We start from the raw sequence: 23,255 nt of genomic DNA on the forward strand, positions 1-23,255 counted from the left end.
ATCAATTTAGGTTTGAAAATTAAAGTAAAAGCCTCGGCTGCGTGTTTCAAAGATAGCGGGATACAGGAAAAGGTTATTGGTGTGTCTCAAAATGGCACTAAGTCATTAGAAATATCTTAAAATTATATGATAAAAGCAAAGCAGGTAAATACTATTAAATATATAGCTTTCCAGAAAAATCAAAGATTTTTCACTTCGGGAAAAAGTGATTGCGAAAAGCCGGATATCTAGTGCATTTCTGAAGTGATGAAGAAAGCTGATAAGATATGATTCAAGATACAAAATGAACTTTTTTGATGTTGATTTAACTAACGAAGCAACTCTAAAAAGAGGATAATTTAAATTTTCTCAAAACTTCAAATATTGTTTTCTCAAAAACGAAGTTATTTTTCAAAACGTGTTGGTTCATTGGAAAGAGGACACTTTTATTAACATTTTGACAAACTTTCAAAGTCATATTCCAAGAAATGAATTTTATACGAATTTTTAAAACTTAATTGGCGAAAATTGCAAAATTGGAAAAAATTGTTGATTATTTAAAAAATTTATTTCTCAAGAACTAAAAGTGATTTTTCAAAACGGCTTTTTGCATTAAAAAGAGGATACTTTAATTAATAATTGGTGATATTTCCACAAGGATCCTTCAAGCAATTAATTTTATAGCGAATTTTGAAGATCATCGATGAAAATTGCAACATCGATAATTTTATCAAAACTTCAAATATTGTTTTCTCAAAAACTAAAAGTTATTTCTCAAAACGGGTTGGTTCATTGGAAAGAGGACATTCTTCTTAACACTTTGGGAAATTTTCATACTCATATTCCAAGAAATGGATTTTATACAAATTTTTAAAACTTAATCGACTAAAATTGCAAAATTCGAATAAATTGTCGATTATTTCAAAAATTTATTTCTCAAGAAGTAAAAGTAATTTTTCAAAACGGCTTGTTGCATTAAAAAGAGGATACTTTAATTAATAATTGGTGATATTTCTACAAGGATCCTTCAGGAAATTAATTTTATAGCGAATTTTGCATGTTATCGATGAAAATTGCAACATAAAAAGTTTTATTAAAACTTCAAATATTGTTTTCTCAAAAACTAAAAGTTATTTTTCAAAACGGATTGGTTCATTGAAAAGAGGACACTTTTATTAACACTTTGGGAAATTTTCATCCTCATATTCCAAGAAATTGATTTTTTACGAATTTTTGAAGCTAAATCGGCGAAAATTGCAAAATTCGAAAAAATTATGGATTATTTCAAAAATTTATTTCTCAAGAACTAAAAGTGATTTTTCAAAACGGCTTTTTGCATTAAAAAGAGGATACTTTAATTAATAATTGGTGATATTTTCATAAGGATCCTTCAAGAAATGAATTTTATAGCAAATTTTGAAAATCATCGATGAAAATTACAACATCGAAAATTTTATCAAAACTTCAAATATTGTTTTCTCAAAAACTGAAAGTTATTTTTCAAAACGGATTGGTTCAATGGAAAAAGCACACTTTTATTAACACTTTGAGATATTTTTATACTCCTATTCCAAGAACTGGATTTTATACGAATTTTTAAAACTTAAACGGCGAAAATTGCAAAATTCGAAAAAATTGTCGATCTTCAGGACACCTCTAAGCCATCTCCTACAGAACCTATCCACGGCTACCAATCCTCGATTCCGCAAGATCAACAATGACCAGCATAAAATTATTGTACGCAAACATTAACAGCTACCACCCGAAATCACACCTGATCGGAAACTACATCATTGACAATCATATCCGTTGCGCAATGTTTGTGGAAACAAAATCGAAGTCTTCCATCACATTTAGAAACTGGACGTCAATCCAAAATCACGGCAATATTATAAATAGAGGAGTCAGAGGAGGAGCGGTGGCTATGGGCCACCCCGCGATACAATTGAGAAAATCCAACCCCCCCGCAATCAACTCTCCATTAAATAACGCACTTCATTTTTGTATCACTATCGGGACAGACTTAATACATGTTTTCTTAATTTATATCCACCCGTTTAGTAAAATTGAAGAATCCATATTTAACATGGCCTCACTGCACGACAAATGTCTCATAATTGGTGACTTCAATCCGAATCCAACCAAAAGGAAACACATAAGACATTTCCTGAATATGTCCAATTTCGTACAAATCACGACTCCTCCCACGTACGTTATGGAAAACAATCCGAACTCTACTCCTGATCTACTATTCTGCACAAGAAACATCCGCAGTTTAATTACACAGGTAGAAGTTGTTCCGGATTTATGCTCCGATCACTTGGGCATTTTAGTTTATGTCAACGTCACAACCAACGTACCTAAACCTGTTCCGACTTTAATTAAAAACTATAAGCTTTGCGACATGGAGACAGTTAACTCAATAATGAAAGACTTCATAGAAGCACATCAGACAATCACAGTTGACACGATCTCAAGGTTACACAGAACGGAAAAGTACATGGAAGCCTGTGACAAAATAAAAATGTGTAAAGGAAAAAACTATTGGCACGAAATTCGAAAACTATCAAGATACCAAAAGACACCTGGAACGGAGGAGCTCATTGATCCTACCGATGGCGGTGTGCACTCCAACCCTGAAGAGATTGCCAACATACACGCTGACTACCTAGAAGGTGTATTCACCTTTACCGAGGATGTTTCGTTTTGTTCCCACAATAAAAGCATTATAGATAATTGGTACGAATCCGCATTTTTGACACCGTTCGAGACACCCGTAGATGCTCTCATGTTGGAAGACGAATATTTTACTCTTCTTGGACAGGGAAAAGATACCGCTCCCGGTTATGATAACATCACAAGGAAACTGCTTAGAAGTCTAGATCTTAACATCCATGGCTTTATCAGAAAAATAATTAACTTTTGCCTTACGACTCAGCATTTCCCGCGCGACTGGAAGACGTCAATTATTACTTGTATTCCCAAGAAGGATCCTTCTCTATCTGATCCAGCCAACTATCGCGCCATCTCACTGCTCCCCGTAATTGGAAAACTCTTCGAGACGCACTTGAAAAACAAGCTCCTGGCTGCGGTATCAAAGAAAATTCCGCCTTACCAATTTGGCTTCCAATCCGGCAAATCAACGTCCCAGCCACTAACTATTCTGGTTTCCAACTTCCAGGCGGCACGTTTTATAAAACTGAAATCTGCAGCAGTTTTTCTGGACGTCCGAAAGGCCTTTGACTCCGTGTGGCACAAAGGATTGCTATTTAAACTGGATAAGCTAAAAACGCCATACTATCTTCTAACCCTGATAAACCAATTCCTGTCGAATCGCTCCTCCATCGTGAAGTTGAAAAATCATTTCTCCCACAGCTTCTCCGCTAAGCAAGGCCTTCCTCAGGGTTCGCCTATCTCTCCCTCTCTATACAATCTTTTCTGCCACGATCTTTACAACGACAACCCAGACGCCTTTAACCTCACTGCATACGCACTACTTTATGCCGACGACACAGCATTGGTCTCGCACAGTAGGGATATCACTTTCTCGGTCCGTAAGCTGCAGACGCTCATAAACGAAACGGAAAATTGGTACCGAAAATGGCGCATCCTACTCAATCCCACAAAAACACAATTTTTTGTCCCATTCCTCTCACCCCGCGCTCCCTCTCCCACAATTACAATCCAATCAACGGCAATCTCCGTCTCACCAACCTGCAAGTATCTTGGCATAATACTTGACAGAACGCTTAAGTTTTCCACTCATGCAACCAAGGTGAAGATGAAAGTAAAGACACGCGCCAAACACTTTAAATCTCTCTCGTTCAGCGGTCGCGGAATCTCTACCTCATGTGCCTCGCACATCTACAAGACCATATGCAGGCCCATCATAGAATATGGATCAATACTGCTAAGCAACGCACCAAGAAGAACGAAGTACCACCTGGAAGTAGCGGAAAGATCTGCACTGAGATCCATCACCCGAATTAGGAACCCCCGTAATCCCCTCTTTAACCCTAGCAATGATCTGCTATACCAATTTACCGATATACCCCCTATCCATACCCGTCTTCAATCTTTGTCCGATAAATCCATTCTAAATTTTCCTACCAACGCCTTGCAACACACGCTTATATCGACTCCATTACTCCACCCTCGCAACAACCCACCTCTTCTCTTCCAAAAACTCCTGGCCGTCAGAGAAGACTGAAGCAAGCCGCCGACTACAAAAATCACGGGCAGAAAGACCTTGGTCGGTAGCCCTATTCTCACCCCTTAACTTTTTTATTTTTGTTTTATACACATATAGATATTTTTATTGTTATTCTTATTTTTTTTATGTAGTGGGTACAGAATAAAATTTGTTTTTCTTCTTCTTGTCGATCATTTCAACAATTTATTTCTTAAGAACTGAAAGTGATTTTTCAAAATGGCTTTTTGCATTAAAAAGAGAATACTTTAGTTAATAATTGGTGATATTTCCATAAGGATCCTTCAAGAAATTTATTTTATAGCGAATTTTGCAAGTTATCGATGAAAATTGCAACATCGAAAATTTTGTCAAAACTTCAAATATTGTTTTGTCAAAAACTAAAAGTTATTTTTCAAAACGGGTTTGTTCATTGGAAAGAGGACACTTTTATTAACACTTTGGGATATTTTCATACTCCTATTCTAAGAACTGGATTTTATAGGAATTTTTAAAACTTAATCGGCGAAAATTGCAAAATTCAAAAGAATTGTCGATCATTTCAAAAATTTATTTCTCAAGAACTGAAAGTGATTTTTCAAAATGGCTTTTTACATTAAAAAGAGGATACTTTAATTAATAATTGGTGATATTTTCACACGGATTTTTCAAGAAATTAATTTTATAGCGAATTTTGCAAGTTATCGATGAAAATTGCAACATCGAAAATATTATCAAAACTACAAATATTGTTTTCTCAAAAACTAAAAGCTATTTTTCAAAACGGGTTAGTTCATTGGAAAGAGGACACTTTTATTAACACTTTGGGATATTTTTATACTCCTATTCCAAGAACTGGATTTTATACAAATTTTTAAAACTTAAACGGCGAAAATTGCAAAATTCGAAAAAATTGTCGATCATTTCAACAATTTATTTCTTAAGAACTGAAAATGATTTTTCAAAATGGCTTTTTGCATTAAAAAGAGAATACTTTAGTTAATAATTGGTGATATTTCCACAAGGATCCTTCAAGAAATGTATTTTATAGCGAATTTTGCAAGTTATCGATGAAAATTGCAACATCAAAAATTTTGTCAAAACTTCAAATATTGTTTTCTCAAAAATTAAAAGTTATTTTTCAAAACGGGCTTGTTCATTGGAAAGAGGACACTTTTATTAACACTTTGGGATATTTTCATACTCCTATTCTAAGAACTGGATTTTATAGGAATTTTTAAAACTTAATCGGCGAAAATTGCAAAATTCAAAAGAATTGTCGATCATTTCAAAAATTTATTTCTCAAGAACTGAATGTGATTTTTCAAAACGGATTTTTGCATTAAAAAGAGGATACTTTAATTAATAATTGGTGATATTTCCACAAGGATCCTTCAAGAAATTAATTTTATAGCGAATTTTGAAAGTTATCGATAAAAATTGCAACATTGAAAATTTTCTCAAAACTTCAAATATTGTTTTCTCAAAAACTAAAAGTTATTTTTCAAAACGGGTTAGTTCATTGGAAAGAGGACACTTTTATTAACACTTTGGGATATTTTTATACTCCTATTCCAAGAACTGGATTTTATACGAATTTTTAAAACTTAAACGGCGAAAATTGCAAAATTCGAAAAAATTGTCGATCATTTCAACAATTTATTTCTTAAGAACTGAAAATGATTTTTCAAAATGGCTTTTTGCATTAAAAAGAGAATACTTTAGTTAATAATTGGTGATATTTCCACAAGGATCCTTCAAGAAATGTATTTTATAGCGAATTTTGCAAGTTATCGATGAAAATTGCAACATCAAAAATTTTGTCAAAACTTCAAATATTGTTTTCTCAAAAACTAAAAGTTATTTTTCAAAACGGGCTTCTTCATTGGAAAGAGGACACTTTTATTAACACTTTGGGATATTTTCATACTCCTATTCTAAGAACTGGATTTTATACAAATTTTTACAACTTAATCGGCGAAAATTGCAAAATTCGAAAAAATTGTTGATTATTTAAAAATTAATTTCTCAAGAACTAAAAGTGATTTTTCAAAACGGCTTTTTGCATTAAAAAGAGGATACTTTAATTAACAATTGGTGATATTTCCACAAGGATCCTTCAAGAAATTAATTTTATAGCCAATTTTAAAAATTATCGATGAAAATTGCAACATCGAAAATGTTATCAAAACTACAAATATTGTTTTCGCAAAAACTAAAAGTTATTTTTCAAAACGCGTTTGTTTATTGGAAAGAGGACACTTTTATTAACACTTTGGGAAATTTTCATACTCATATTCCAAGAACTTGATTTTATACGAATTTTTAAAACCTAATCGGCGAAAATTACAAAATTCGAAAAAAATTTCGGTCATTTCAAAAATTTATTTCTTAAGAACTGAAAGTGATTTGTCAAAACGGTTTTTTGTATTAAAAAGAGGATACTTTAATTAATAATTGGTGATATTTCCACAAGGATCCTTCAAGAAATTAATTTTATAGCGAATTTTGAAAATTATCGATTAAAATTGCAACATCGAAAATTTTATCAAAACTTCAAATATTGTTTTCTCAAAAACTAACAGTTATTTTTCAAAATGGGTTGGTTCATTGGAAAGAAGACACTCTTATTAACACTTTGGGAAATTTTCATACTCATATTCCAAGAAATGGATTTTATACGAATTTTTAAAACTTAATCGACTAAAATTGCAAAATTCGAAAAAATTGTCGATCATTTCAAAAATTTATTTCTCAAGAACTAAAAGTGATTTTTCAAAACGGCTTGTTGCATTAAAAAGAGGATACTTTAATTAATAATTGGTGATATTTCCACAAGGATCCTTCAAGAAATTAATTTTATAGCGAATTTTTAAAGTTATCGATGAAAATTGCAACATCGGAAATTTTATCAAAACTTCAAATATTGGTTTTTCAAAAACTAAAAGTTATTTTTCAAAATGGGTTGGTTCATTGGAAAGAGGACACTTTTATTAACACTTTGGGAAATTTTCATACTCATGTTCCAAGAACTGGATTTTATACGAATTTTTAAAACTTAATCGGCGAAAATTGTAAAATTCGAAAAAATTGTTGATTATTTACAAAATTTACTTCTCAAGAACTAAAAGTGATTTTTCATAACGGCTTTTTGCATTAAAAAGGAGATACTTTAATTAATAATTGGTGATATTTCCACAATCATCCTCCAAGAAATTAATTTTATAGCGAATTTTGCAAGTTATCGAAATTGCAACATCGAATATTTTATCAAAACTTCAAATATTGATTTCTCAATAATTAAAGGTTATTTTTCAAAACGGGTTGGTTCGTTGGAAAGAGGACACTCTTACTAACACTTTGAGAATTTTTCATATTCATATTCCAAGGACTGGATTTTATACGAATTTTTAAATCTTAATCGGCGAAAATTGCAAAATTCGAAAAAATTTTCAATTATTTCAAAAATTTATTTTTCAAGAACTGAAAGTGATTTTTCAAAACGGCTTTTTGCATTAAAAAGAGGACACTTTAATTAATAATTGGTGATATTTCCACAAGGATCCTTCAATCAATGAAAATTGCAACATCGGTATCCGGTCGGATATTAAAAAATCGCCGGATAGGATATTCGTTCCACCACTAGTGTATGTCAAAATGGTACTAATTGATTCAAAATACATGTAGATTATTTAATATAGTTAATAGAGGTCAATAATATTAAAGGAGATATTTTGCAAAAAATTCAAAGACTTTAGAATATGATAAAACCTGATTGGTGTGAATCAAAATAATTCTGGTTGATTTAAAACATTTCTAATATACTTAAGAATGATGTAAAAACGAAATGATTTAATTTAAATCAATTTAGTTGAATAAATTTGAGTCACAAATAAATAAAGTTTTATTTCTAAATGAATTTAAGGTTTGTACGTTGAAATGGTTCCGCCATAATTCGTCGTAATTAACGCGGGGAATTTGGGAGCTGGCTAGAAAAGTTTAATTTTAAAAACTCGTTAAAACATAGTTATACGGTTAATTATAAATCCGGTTGTGCACACACGAGACGGAACTAAAAAATTGTGAAATATCCGACGTTAAGTTGTCTGGAGAACAGTCGGTCTCGGTGAATTTTAAATTAACTTGAACGTTTTTGTACTATTTTTTTTCCCCCGCGGAAACTTGTAATCTCGTTTGAACCCTCAAACAAAGAGAGGTTTTCTTAGATATAAACGAAATTGTATCATGTAATTAATATTAAACGATAATAAATATCCGTCACGGTGGAAGCGGTTTTAATTAAATCTTAAGCGATGACGTGCCCAATAATGGCCGAAATTATCCTTCTAAGACATGAGGAAGCGTCCTTTCAATAACACGTTTAATTGGAACCATAAAGCGAACCGGGACTGGCTCGGAATTAGTGTCGATATATTTTCCCTGTTTGTCACTTTCGAAGTAAAGAACGGGCCATTAAGTATCTGCAGCCATTACAGCCCGAAGAGACAGCCTGAATTTACCGTCGAATTTCTCTAACATAATTACCAGGCGATGTTTTCTCGCTATCTTTTTTCTTTATTTTTTCTTCTTCATTTTCTTTTTAAGCGTCGCGAAGCCATTCTTTCTGGACGGTTTCAGTAACGAGCAAGTAAGTATTTAAGCGGCTTGTAAATTAAACGTGACGGATTACGCGATATTTTATATCTGATTTTATCAAATTCTTTATTGAATAAAAAAACCAACAATGTTTTTAATTTCGTTCCAACTCCACCAGTCGATAACGTATTTTTTAAAACATCCCCGGTTTTAATCCTATATTGTCAACGATGTTACATGTAATTTTCAACGCAAAATAATAATAAAAAAAGGGATTTCGTTATAATTCCACAAAGCTCGAATTACCTACAATTACCAAAAAACACCGAGCTTTTATTATTGTATCAAAAATATTTATTATTTCTTTTTTTACATAGTAGTCTAATTTAAATGAATAAACCCGGATCGTTTGAAATGGGATAAATTGGTTCCCTCACCTTTCGCCGGAGAAGTAGTTAAGGGAGATGTAAGGGAGTAGAGTAGATTTGAATTTATTGCCTCGTCTAAGCCGACCTGATCAGAGGGACGCCAAGTCTTTGCGGGTCCTTTAACGTGAAACCCAGGAATAAAATCCCCCGGGATCAAACTCACTGTTCACTTCACACCTCACTTGGCCTTAATTATAAATTATTACGTCGTAAGAAGGTGCGGGGTGGCACTAACACGGTCGGAAAGTTACCCCGTTTCCGCGAAATGGGCCCCATTTCTTAATCATTCCGAGAAGTTAGGAGTTAATTTAAAATTCCTCTATAACTAAAACCTTATCTCAAAATGTAACGCGTAAGGCGGCGTCAAATAACTAATTGAATTAGTTTGCCGGAGAGCGACTGGTAAACGTGCTCCACACCAATTATAGCTTACCGACTTATCCCATAATCGCTCTCACTTAAAATTATAATAAGTGTAATTGAATTTCTTTTTAGTAAATTCCGTTTAAAATTAGATTTTTAACACTCCCGTTGCAAATAGGTCTGCGTCTGGCGCACTCGGAATTTAATTAATTAAAATTTTACAAGACCTTTGAGCGTTTAATGTTTCTCATCAAAAAAATTTTACCGTACTCGACCTTCTTTTAAATTCACGAACTAAATACACTTGAGAGTCACATTAAAAGATTAACAAATACTTATTTAAAGTGTTTTTTATTTTTTAAATACTTATTTGTAATATCAATTTGGAACCCTAACACTTTGGAAAGATCTTGCTTTGTTTTTGAAAGTGTTTCAAACATAACGAAATACAGAAAACGGTTATTGGTGTGTGTCAAAATGGTTCTAATTGATTCAAAACACATGTAGATTTTTTAATATAGTCAATAGAGATCAATAATATCAATGAAGATAAATCGTAGGTGAGGTTACAAATAATAATTATAAAAATTTGTTTTTGTATTCATTATGTATTGTTGCCCGTTTACGTTATTACCACATTATTGCCATATTTGAATAAAAATTAAATTCCAAGATACAAAATGAACTTTTTTTCACAAGAATCCTTCAAGAAATGAATTTTTTAGTTTTGAAAATTTTTTCAAAACTTAAAATATTGTTTTCTCAAAAACTAAAAGATATTTTTCAAAACGGATTGGTTCATTGGAAAGAGGACACTTTTATTAACACTTTGGGAAATTTTCATACTCATATTCCAAGAAATTGATTTTTTACGAATTTTTAAAGCTAAATCGGCGAAAATTGCAAAATTCGAAAAAATTATCGATTATTTCAAAAATTTATTTCTCAAGAACTAAAACTGATTTTTCAAAACGGCTTGTTGCATTAAAAAGAGGATACTTTAATTAATAATTGGTGATATTTCCACAAGGATCCTTCATGAAATTAATTTTATAGCGAATTTTGAAAATTATCGATGAAAATTACAACATCGAAAATTTTATCAAAACTTCAAATATTGTTTTCTCAAAAACGAATAGTTATTTTTTAAAACAGATTGGTTCATTGGAAAGAGGACGCCGTTATTAACACTTCGGGATATTTTCATACTCATATTCCAAGAAATTGATTTTATACGAATTTTTAAAACTTAATCGACTAAAATTGCAAAATTCGAATAAATTGTCGATTATTTCAAAAATGTATTTCTCAAGAACTAAAAGTGTTTTTTCAAAACGGCTTGATGCATTAAGAAGAGAACACTTTGATTAATAATTGGTGATATTTCCACAAGGATCCTTCAAGAAATTAATTTTATAGCGAATTTTGAAAATTATCGATGAAAATTACAACCTCGAAAATGTTATCAAAACTTCAAATATTGTTTTCTCAAAAACTAAAAGTTATTCTTCAAAACGGGTTGGTTCATTGGAAAGAGGACACTTTTATTAACACTTTGGGAAATTTTCAACCTCATATTCCAAGAAATTGATTTTTTACGAATTTTTAAAGCTAAATCGGCAAAAATTGCAAAATTCGAAAAAATTATGGATTATTTCAAAAATGTATTTCTCAAGAACTAAAAGTGATTTTTCAAAACGGCTTGTTGCATTAAAAAGATGATACTTTAATTAATAATTGGTGATATTTCCATAAAAATCCCTCAAGAAATTAATTTTATAGCGAATTTTGCAAGTTATCGTTGAAAATTGCAACATTGAAAATTTTATCAAAACTTCAAATATTGTTTTCTCAATAACTCAAAATTATTTTTCAAAACGTGTTGGTTCATTGAAAAGAGGACACTTTTATTAACATTTTGGGAAATTTTCATACTCATATTCCAAGAAATTGATTTTATACGAATTTTTAAAACTTAATCGGTGAAAATTGCACAATTCGAAATTTGTCGATTATTTCAAAAATTTATTTCTCAAGAACTAAAAGTGATTTTTCAAAACGGTTTGTTGCATTAAAAAGAGGATACTTTAATTAATAATTGGTGATATTTCCACAAGGATCCTTCAAGAAATTAATTTTATAGCGAATTATGAAAGTTATGGATGAAAATTGCAACATCGAACATTTTATCAAAACTTCAAATATTCTTTTCTCAAAAACTAAAAGTTATTTTTCAAAACGGATTGGTTCATTGAAAAGAGGACATTCTTATTAACACTTTGGGAAATTTTCAACCTCATATTCCAAGAAATTGATTTTTTACGAATTTTTAAAGCTAAATCGGCAAAAATTGCAAAATTCGAAAAAATTAGGGATTATTTCAAAAATGTATTTCTCAAGAACTAAAAGTGATTTTTCAAAACGGCTTGTTGCATTAAAAAGAGGATACTTTAATTAATAATTGGTGATATTTCCATAAAAATCCCTCAAGAAATTAATTGTATAGCGAATTTTGCAAGTTATCGATGAAAATTGTAACATCGAAAATTTTATCAAAACTTCAAATATTGTTTTCTCAAAAACTAAAAGTAATTTTTCAAAACGGATTGGTTCGTTGAAAAGAGGACACTTTTATTAACACTTTGGGAAATTTTCATACTCATATTCCAAGAAATTGATTTTATACGAATTTTTAAAATTTAATCGACAAAAATTGCAAAATTTGAATAAATTGTCGATTATTTCAAAAATTTATTTCTCAAGAACTAAAACTGATTTATCAAAACGGCTTTTTGCATTAAAAAGAGGATACTTTAATTAATAATTGGTGATATTTCCACAAGGTTCCTTCAAGAAATTAATTTTATAGCGAATTTTCAAAATTATCGTTGAAAATTGCAACATCGAAAATTTTATCAAAACTTCAAATATTGTTTTCTCAAAAACTAAAAGTTATTCTTCAAAACGGGTTGGTTCATTGGAAAGAGGACACTTTTATTAACACTTTGGGAAATTTTCAACCTCATATTCCAAGAAATTGATTTTTTACGAATTTTTAAAGCTAAATCGGCAAAAATTGCAAAATTCGAAAAAATTATGGATTATTTCAAAAATGTATTTCTCAAGAACTAAAAGTGATTTTTCAAAACGGCTTGTTGCATTAAAAAGAGGATACTTTAATTAATAATTGGTGATATTTCCATAAAAATCCCTCAAGAAATTAATTTTATAGCGAATTTTGCAAGTTATCGTTGAAAATTGCAACATTGAAAATTTTATCAAAACTTCAAATATTGTTTTCTCAATAATTCAAAATTATTTTTCAAAACGTGTTGGTTCATTGAAAAGAGGACACTTTTATTAACATTTTGGGAAATTTTCATACTCATATTCCAAGAAATTGATTTTATACGAATTTTTAAAACTTAATCGGTGAAAATTGCACAATTCGAAATTTGTCGATTATTTCAAAAATTTATTTCTCAAGAACTAAAAGTGATTTTTCAAAACGGTTTGTTGCATTAAAAAGAGGATACTTTAATTAATAATTGGTGATATTTCCACAAGGATCCTTCAAGAAATTAATTTTATAGCGAATTATGAAAGTTATGGATGAAAATTGCAACATCGAACATTTTATCAAAACTTCAAATATTCTTTTCTCAAAAACTAAAAGTTATTTTTCAAAACGGATTGGTTCATTGAAAAGAGGACATTCTTATTAACACTTTGGGAAATTTTCAACCTCATATTCCAAGAAATTGATTTTTTACGAATTTTTAAAGCTAAATCGGCAAAAATTGCAAAATTCGAAAAAATTATGGATTATTTCAAAAATGTATTTCTCAAGAACTAAAAGTGATTTTTCAAAACGGCTTGTTGCATTAAAAAGAGGATACTTTAATTAATAATTGGTGATATTTCCATAAAAATCCCTCAAGAAATTAATTTTATAGCGAATTTTGCAAGTTATCGTTGAAAATTGCAACATTGAAAATTTTATCAAAACTTCAAATATTGTTTTCTCAATAATTCAAAATTATTTTTCAAAACGTGTTGGTTCATTGAAAAGAGGACACTTTTATTAACATTTTGGGAAATTTTCATACTCATATTCCAAGAAATTGATTTTATACGAATTTTTAAAACTTAATCGGTGAAAATTGCACAATTCGAAATTTGTCGATTATTTCAAAAATTTATTTCTCAAGAACTAAAAGTGATTTTTCAAAACGGTTTGTTGCATTAAAAAGAGGATACTTTAATTAATAATTGGTGATATTTCCACAAGGATCCTTCAAGAAATTAATTTTATAGCGAATTATGAAAGTTATGGATGAAAATTGCAACATCGAACATTTTATCAAAACTTCAAATATTCTTTTCTCAAAAACTAAAAGTTATTTTTCAAAACGGATTGGTTCATTGAAAAGAGGACATTCTTATTAACACTTTGGGAAATTTTCAACCTCATATTCCAAGAAATTGATTTTTTACGAATTTTTAAAGCTAAATCGGCAAAAATTGCAAAATTCGAAAAAATTAGGGATTATTTCAAAAATGTATTTCTCAAGAACTAAAAGTGATTTTTCAAAACGGCTTGTTGCATTAAAAAGAGGATACTTTAATTAATAATTGGTGATATTTCCATAAAAATCCCTCAAGAAATTAATTGTATAGCGAATTTTGCAAGTTATCGATGAAAATTGTAACATCGAAAATTTTATCAAAACTTCAAATATTGTTTTCTCAAAAACTAAAAGTAATTTTTCAAAACGGATTGGTTCGTTGAAAAGAGGACACTTTTATTAACACTTTGGGAAATTTTCATACTCATATTCCAAGAAATTGATTTTATACGAATTTTTAAAATTTAATCGGGGGTAAATACACAAGAGCTTGACTTTTAATCGGATAATTTTATTTTTACACGAAAGTTTTGTTACCATGGAAATAACTCGAAATCAAAAGCATGATAAAATCGCGACAGCTTTAGCTGGAGCGATTTTATCTTCTGATTTTGATTGAGAGTTATTTCCAAAGGGTAACAAAACTTGAGTGAATTAAAAATAAAATTATCCTGATTTAAAATCAAGCTCGAGCGTATTTTAGGGAGATTAATACACGACAGTTGCACGATTTATCAACAATTTTTAATTATTTATTAACTATTTTTGACTTAATTGTAGTTGTCAAAAATGTGACGTAAACAAAAGTATATATATGGTAGTCGCGTTTTAATCAGTTATAAAATATCACGTGTGATTTATTCAGTTGAAAAACCTAGGTAACTTTTATCCACTTAGAAATTCACGTTATTGGTCGAAATTTTAAACGATCGTTACTCTGATTGGTTGTATATTATTGGAGTGCATTAATCGGGGGTAAATACACAAGAGCTTGACTTTTAATCGGATAATTTTATTTTTACACGAAAGTTTTGTTACCATGGAAATAACTCGAAATCAAAAGCATGATAAAATCGCGACAGCTTTAGCTGGAGCGATTTTATCTTTTGATTTTGATTGAGAGTTATTTCCAAAGGGTAACAAAACTTGAGTGAATTAAAAATAAAATTATCCTGATTTAAAATCAAGCTCGAGCGTATTTTAGGGAGATTAATACACGACAATTGCACGATTTATCAACAATTTTTAATTATTTATTAACTATTTTTGACTTAATTATAGTTGTCAAAAATGTGACGTAAACAAAAGTATATATATGGTAGTCGCGTTTTAATCAGTTATAAAATATCACGTGTGATTTATTCAGTTGAAAAACCTAGGTAACTTTTATCCACTTAGAAATTCACGTTATTGGTCGAAATTTTAAACGATCGTTACTCTGATTGGTTGTATATTATTGGAGTGCATTAATCGACAAAAATTGCAAAATTTGAATAAATTGTCGATTATTTCAAAAATTTATTTCTCAAGAACTAAAACTGATTTATCAAAACGGCTTTTTGCATTAAAAAGAGGATACTTTAATTAATAATTGGTGATATTTCCACAAGGTTCCTTCAAGAAATTAATTTTATAGCGAATTTTCAAAATTATCGTTGAAAATTGCAACATCGAAAATTTTATCAAAACTTCAAATATTGTTTTCTCAAAAACTAAAAGTTATTTTTCAAAACCAGTTGGTTCATTGGAAAAAGCACACTTTTATTAACACTTTAGGAAATTTTCAACCTCATATTCCAAGAAATTGATTTTTTACGAATTTTTGAAGCTAAATCGGCGAAAATTGCAAAATTCGAAAAAATTATGGATTATTTCAAAAATGTATTTCTCAAGAACTAAAAGTGATTTTTCAAAACGGCTTTTTGCATTAAAAAGAGGATACTTTAATTAATAATTGGTGATATTTTCACAAGGATCCTTCAAGAAATTAATTTTATAACGAATTTTCCAAGTTATCGATGAAAATTGCAATATCGAAAATTTTATCAAAACTTCAAATATTGGTTTCTCAAAAACTAAAAGTTATTTTTCAAAACAGATTGGTTCATTGGAAAGAGGACACTTTTATTAACATTTTGGGAAATTTTCATACTCATATTCCAAGAAATTGATTTTATACGAATTTTTAAAACTTAATCGGTGAAAATTGCAAAATTCGAAATTTGTCGATTATTTCAAAAATTTATTTCTCAAGAACTAAAAGTAATTTTTCAAAACGGCTTGATGCATTAAGAAGAAGACACTTTAATTAATAATTGGTGATATTTCTACAAGGATCCTTCAAGAAATTAATTTTATAGCGAATTTTCAAAATTATCGTTGAAAATTGCAACATCGAAAATTTTATCAAAACTTTAAATATTGTTTTCTCAAAAACTAAAAGTTATTTTTCAAAACGGATTGGTTCATTGAAAAGAGGACACTTTTATTAACACTTTGGGAAATTTTCATACTCATATTCCAAGAAATTGATTTTATACGAATTTTTAAAGCTAAATCGGCGAAATTGCAAAATTTTAAAAAATTATCGATTATTTCAAAAATTTATTTCTCAAGAACTAAAAGTGATTTTTCAAAACGGTTTGTTGTATTAAAAAGAGGATACTTTAATTAATAATTGGTGATATTTCCACAAGGATTCTTCAAGAAATTAATTTTATAGCGAATTTTACAAGTTACCGATGCAAATTACAACATCGAAAATTTTATCAAAACTTTAAATATTGTTTTCTGAAAAACTAAAAGTTATTTTTCCAAACGGGTTGGTTCATTGGAAAGAGGACACTTTTATTAACACTTTGGGAAATTTTCATACTCATATTCCAAGAAATTGATTTTATACGAATTTTTAAAGCTAAATCGGCGAAATTGCAAAATTCGAAAAAATTATCGATTATTTCAAAAATTTATTTCTCAAGAACTAAAACTGATTTTTCAAAACGGCTTTTTGCATTAAAAAGAGGATACTTTAATTAATAATTGGTGATATTTTCACAAGGATCCTTCAAGAAATTAATTTTATAGCGAATTTTGAAAATTATCGATGAAAATTACAACATCGAAAATGTTATCAAAACTTCAAATATTGTTTTCTCAAAAACTAAAAGTTATTTTTCAAAACGGGTTGGTTCATTGGAAAAAGCACACTTTTATTAACACTTTAGGAAATTTTCAACCTCATATTCCAAGAAATTGATTTTTTACGAATTTTTGAAGCTAAATCGGCGAAAATTGCAAAATTCGAAAAAATTATGGATTATTTCAAAAATTTATTTCTCAAGAACTAAAAGTGATTTTTCAAAACGGCTTTTTGCATTAAAAAGAGGACACTTTAATTAATAATTGGTGATATTTCTACAAGGATCCTTCAAGAAATTAATTTTATAGCGAATTTTCAAAATTATCGTTGAAAATTGCAACATCGAAAATTTTATCAAAACTTTAAATATTGTTTTCTCAAAAACTAAAAGTTATTTTTCAAAACGGATTGGTTCATTGAAAAGAGGACACTTTTATTAACACTTTGGGAAATTTTCATACTCATATTCCAAGAAATGGATTTTATACGAATTTTTAAAACTTAATCGAGTTAAATTGCAAAATTCGAAAAAATTGTCGATTATTTCAAAAATTTATTTCTCAAGAACTAAAAGTGATTTTTCAAAACGGCTTTTTGCATTAAAAAGAGGATACTTTAATTAATAATTGGTGATATTTTCACATGGATCCTTCAAGAAATTAATTTTATAACGAATTTTGCAAGTTATCGATGAAAATTGCAATATCGAAAATTTTATCAAAACTTTAAATATTGTTTTCTCAAAAACTAATAGTTATTTTTTAAAACAGATTGGTTCATTAGAAAGAGGACGCCCTTATTAACACTTCGGGATATTTTCATACTCATATTCCAAGAAATTGATTTTATACGAATTTTTAAAATTTAATCGACAAAAATTGCAAAATTCGAATAAATTGTCGATTATTTCAAAAATTTATTTCTCAAGAACTAAAACTGATTTTTCAAAACGGCTTTTTGCATTAAAAAGAGGATAGTTTAATTAATAATTAGTGATATTGTCACAAGGATCCTTCAAGAAATTAATTTTATAACGAATTTTGCAAATTATCGATGAAAATTGCAACATCGAAAATTTTATCAAAACTTCAAATATTATTTTCTCAAAAACTGAAAGTTATTTCTCAAAACGGGTTGGTTCATTGGAAAGAGGACATTCTTATTAACACTTTGGGAAATTTTCATACTTATATTCCAAGAAATCGATTTTATATTAATTATTAAAATTTAATAGGCGAAATTCGATAAAATCGCATAAAAGAGAAGGAAACTGCAACAGGAGATTTTAAATATCGTATTGGGATTGTTACAATGAGGTTGCTAATGATAAATAAGGTTGTATTCAATGAAAAAAGTCCTATTCGGGTTGAACTTGGTTATAGCTGCAGTGTCCAACACATAAAAGAGTTAAAGAATCAAATTATGTTAGAACTAATAGATATAACTATCGAAGTATTTATTTATATTTCGAATATTACATTTATATCGCTCGAATATTAGTAAAATCATATTGGAATACACAAAATATACGATGAGTAAACATATCTATATTGTACATTTTAAAATAAAAAATATAGTTTTATACTTTTATTGTATATCGGATTACGTGATGCGAAGTGAAATTGCAAAACAATAACACGGTTTTTTTTGCAAAATATCTATTTTAATAAAAAAGTTATATTTTTTTTGCAATAACCAAGTTATTATTAGTTTTTTGTTTTCTTCATCAAATCAAGCTTTAGTTATTCTAGTTTTAATCTAAAACCTTTTAAAGTAAAATTAGTATGATTAATTGATTAATTAAATTAAATATGAGCAGTAATTTTAATAACTTTGTTGGTGAATAGATTAAAATTTCATTTCCCTTAAAGTTTAATTAATCAGAAAAGTTAAAACAGTTCAAGTTTAATTTAGTACTGTGTGTAATACGTCAGTGTGTCATTCTAATAGGAAACAATACATGGCACAACGCAGGAAAATTTCAATTACAGTCCTGCCCCGATGTTGGGTATTCTAAACATTCGACCACAATGCATCGCCGGGGTCCTAGTGATTTCCACACGGTACACAACGACGCGAATTCAGTGTAGTGGCATTCGGTGGAATTCGCATCACTTCCGGTAGGTTTCGGTGCAAAAGATGCCGCAAGGAAATGGAGACACTGAGTACGATCGTTCGATCGTTGCCCGTTACTCGGAACGAATCTGCGGAGAGAACAAATTTGCATTTGTGCGCTGCGGGCGAATTTCGAAGTTATTGTTTGCCGATATGAACGCCGGGGACGCAATATCGCTGCATCGAGAAGAAAATGCAACCGTTTTCAGACGCCTTTGTCTGAACAGTATTAGAAAACTGGATTCGATTCAAATAGCCGATTTTACAACGTTTGATTTAACCGGTTATAGATTATAGTTACAAATGGGGAATATTAGAGCTAAAAGGATTTTAGCAGGTCGTGTAGATTGCTAACGTAACACGTTATAAAATATGCCTGTTACCAATAAACGTGACACAAATGCGTCCGATAACATATCGATAGCGGCGGCGACGCCCTCTGCCTGGGTACCGAACGTTTCAATATAACGGCTCCCCTAATAACTGTTTCGCGTTGCGCCGTACGGAAATTGAACGTAAATTTTGCCGAAATGACGTTTCGACGCGTTTTGAACGCAGTCACCGTCGCGCGTCCCATCTCGGCTCGTGTTGCGTTTGAATTTACATTTAAAATCGAAACCGGGGGGGGTTTCCAATAGAAAATATTTGGTTTCAAACGAAAACGGGACGAAATGAAAACTTTTTTTGAATCTCCACAAAAACGACAGCAACGCAACATCGAAATCGTCAAAAAGCTCTGGTATCGTAATTGTAGAGCTTCGGCAATATCATAGAATATCATCGAATGTCCTAAGCCATGGGTCGGCAATTTCTTTTAAAGCTGTCCACTTGTGCTGCGCGATGTTCATGCTTCTCTGGACTTCCAATTTGCTCTTGAGTTCTGTGAACTTCCACTCCACAAGTCTTTGGGTTTCAAATCTAGCAATTCCATTTGAACCGATCCAGCATCAATTAAAAATATCTCAATGTTGATCTCATTTGTATTTGTTTTGAATTGCTCGAATCTCCTAGCGGATCCATCCTTCATGTTTTTTAAAGCTATGATGAAATAATTCGTGTATTTATATCGATTCCATTATCTTCTAGGCATTTTTGCACAGCATCTTCTCCATGGGTTTGACATATACCTGACGAAAAGGGTAACTTCTGCCGTGTTATTTATGTCACAAGACTCGCCTATAGCAAGTGATAAGGCACAAGCCAGTTGAATGTGACATTTTAGCAGTTTTATCTTGTACTGTTTTATGATTTCTGCTTTGTTTTAACATTACATCAAAAGAGCCACATGTTGCCGACCCCTGTCCTAAGCAAAAGTCGTCTGCTGTATAATAGAGTCTCGGCTGCAAACAGCCAAGATCATGCATATTTACCATAATTCTGCGAAGAGGTAGATTCACCATCCTAAGCATAGCTAGGGTCATTTACGGTAGAGATGTTATAATTTATTGACGAGTTTTGGGTTGATATGATGTTAATTGTAGGGCCTCGGCAGCAAGCGATCTCGGCTTAATGATGCGAATCATATAAGTCCACTATAGTCAGGCGAAGTCCACATTTGCGCTTAATAAGGTGAAATCATATAATTGCACCATAAGTTGTTTTTGTTGTATAAATTCTTTTATTTAGCTTGTTGGGTAAGGTTGACATCTATAGTGTTCTAAAACGTCATCATTGCAAGTATGCAACCAATATCACAGTATTGGTATTGGAACACGCAAATCGCGTACTATTGTGATATTGGTTGCATACTTGCAATGATGACGTCCGATAATTAATTAACACACTGTATTTTATTGTTTCTTTGGTAAGTGATGCAGGTTGTTTTATAGCTAGATTGTCAGCCGCTCGTTTTAAAGTCTCGGCTCGTGTTGCATTGGGACGGTTCCAATAGAAAATAGTGGGTTTTAAACGAAAACGGGACGAAATGAAAACTTTTTTTGAATCTCCACAAAAACGACAGCAACGCAACGTCGAAATCGTCAAAAAGCTCTGGTCTCGTAATTGTAGAGCTTGGGCAATATCATAGAATATCATCGAATGTCCTAAGCCATGGGTCGGCAATTTGTTTTAAAGCTGTCCACTTGTGCTGCGCGATGTGCATGCTTCTCTGGACTTCCAATTTGCTCTTGAGTTCTGTGAACTTCCACTCCACAAGTCTTTGGGTTTCAAATCTAGCAATTCCATTTGAACCGATCCAGCATCAATTCCAAATATCTCAATGTTGATCTCATTTGTATTTGTTTTGAATTGCTCGAATCTCCTAGCGGATCCATCCTTCATGTTTTTTAAAGCTATGATGAAATAATTCGTGTATTTATATCGATTCCATTATCTTCTGGGCATTTTTGCACAGCATCTTCTCCACGGGTTTGACATGTACCTGACGAAAAGGGTAACGTGTGCCGTGTCATTTATGTCACAAGACTTGCCTATAACAAGTGATAAGGCAGAAGCCAGTTGAATGTGACATTTTAGCAGTTTTATCTTGTACTGTTTTATGATTTCTACTTTGTTTTAACATTACATCAAAAGAGCCACAGGTTGCCGACCCCTCTCCTAAGCAAAAGTCGTCTGCTGTATAATAGAGCCTCGGCTGCAAACAGCCAAGATCATGCATATTTACCATAATTCTGCGAAGAGGTAGATTCACCATCCTAAGCTTAGCTAAGGTCATTTACGGTAGAGATTTAATTTGTTGACCAGTTTTGGGTTGACATGATGTTAATTGTAGAGCCTCGGCAGCAAGCGACCTCGGCTTAATGATGCGAATCATATAAGTCCACTATAGTCAGGCGAAGTCCACATTTGCGCTTAATAAGGTGAAATCATATAATTGCACCATAAGTTGTTTTTGTTGTACAAATTCTTTTGTTTAGCTTGTTGAGTGAGGTTGACATCTACAGTGTTCTAAAACGTCATCATTGCAAGTATGCAACCAATATCACAGTATTGGTATTGGAACACGCAAATCGCGTACTATTGTGATATTGGTTGCATACTTGCAATGATGACGTCCGATAATTAATTAACACACTGTATTTTATTGTTTCTTTGGTAAGTGATGCAGGTTGTTTTATAGCTAGATTGTCAGCCGCACGTTTTAAAGTCTCGGCTCGTGTTGCATTGGGACGGTTCCAATAGAAAATAGTGGGTTTTAAACGAAAACGGGACGAAATAAAAACTTTTTTTGAATCTCCGCAAAAACGACAGCAACGCAACATCGAAATCGTCAAAAAGCTCTGGTCTCGTAATTGTAGAGCTTCGGCAATATCATAGAATATCATCGAATGTCCTAAGCCATGGGTCGGCAATTTCTTTTAAAGCTGTCCACTTGCGCTGCGCGATGTGCATGCTTCTCTGGACTTCCAATTTGCACTTGAGTTCTGTGAACTTCCACTCCACAAGTCTTTGGGTTTCAAATCTAGCAATTCCATTTGAACCGATCCAGCATCAATTCCAAATATCTCAATGTTGATCTCATTTGTATTTGTTTTGAATTGCTCGAATCTCCTAGCGGATCCATCCTTCATGTTTTTTAAAGCTATGATGAAATAATTCGTGTATTTATATCGATTCCATTATCTTCTAGGCATTTTTGCACAGCATCTTCTCCACGGGTTTGACATATACCTGACGAAAAGGGTAACTTCTGCCGTGTCATTTATGTCACAAGACTTGCCTATAACAAGTGATAAGGCAGAAGCCAGTTGAATGTGACATTTTAGCAGTTTTATCTTGTACTGTTTTATGATTTCTGCTTTGTTTTAACATTACATCAAAAGAGCCACATGTTGCCGACCCCTGTCCTAAGCAAAAGTCGTCTGCTGTATAATAGAGTCTCGGCTGCAAACAGCCAAGATCATGCATATTTACCATAATTCTGCGAAGAGGTAGATTCACCATCCTAAGCATAGCTAGGGTCATTTACGGTAGAGATGTTATAATTTATTGACGAGTTTTGGGTTGATATGATGTTAATTGTAGGGCCTCGGCAGCAAGCGATCTCGGCTTAATGATGCGAATCATATAAGTCCACT

The sequence above is a fragment of the Onthophagus taurus genome, chromosome 11, assembly GCF_036711975.1.
Source record: "Onthophagus taurus isolate NC chromosome 11, IU_Otau_3.0, whole genome shotgun sequence".
NCBI classification, from domain to species: domain Eukaryota; kingdom Metazoa; phylum Arthropoda; class Insecta; order Coleoptera; family Scarabaeidae; genus Onthophagus; species Onthophagus taurus.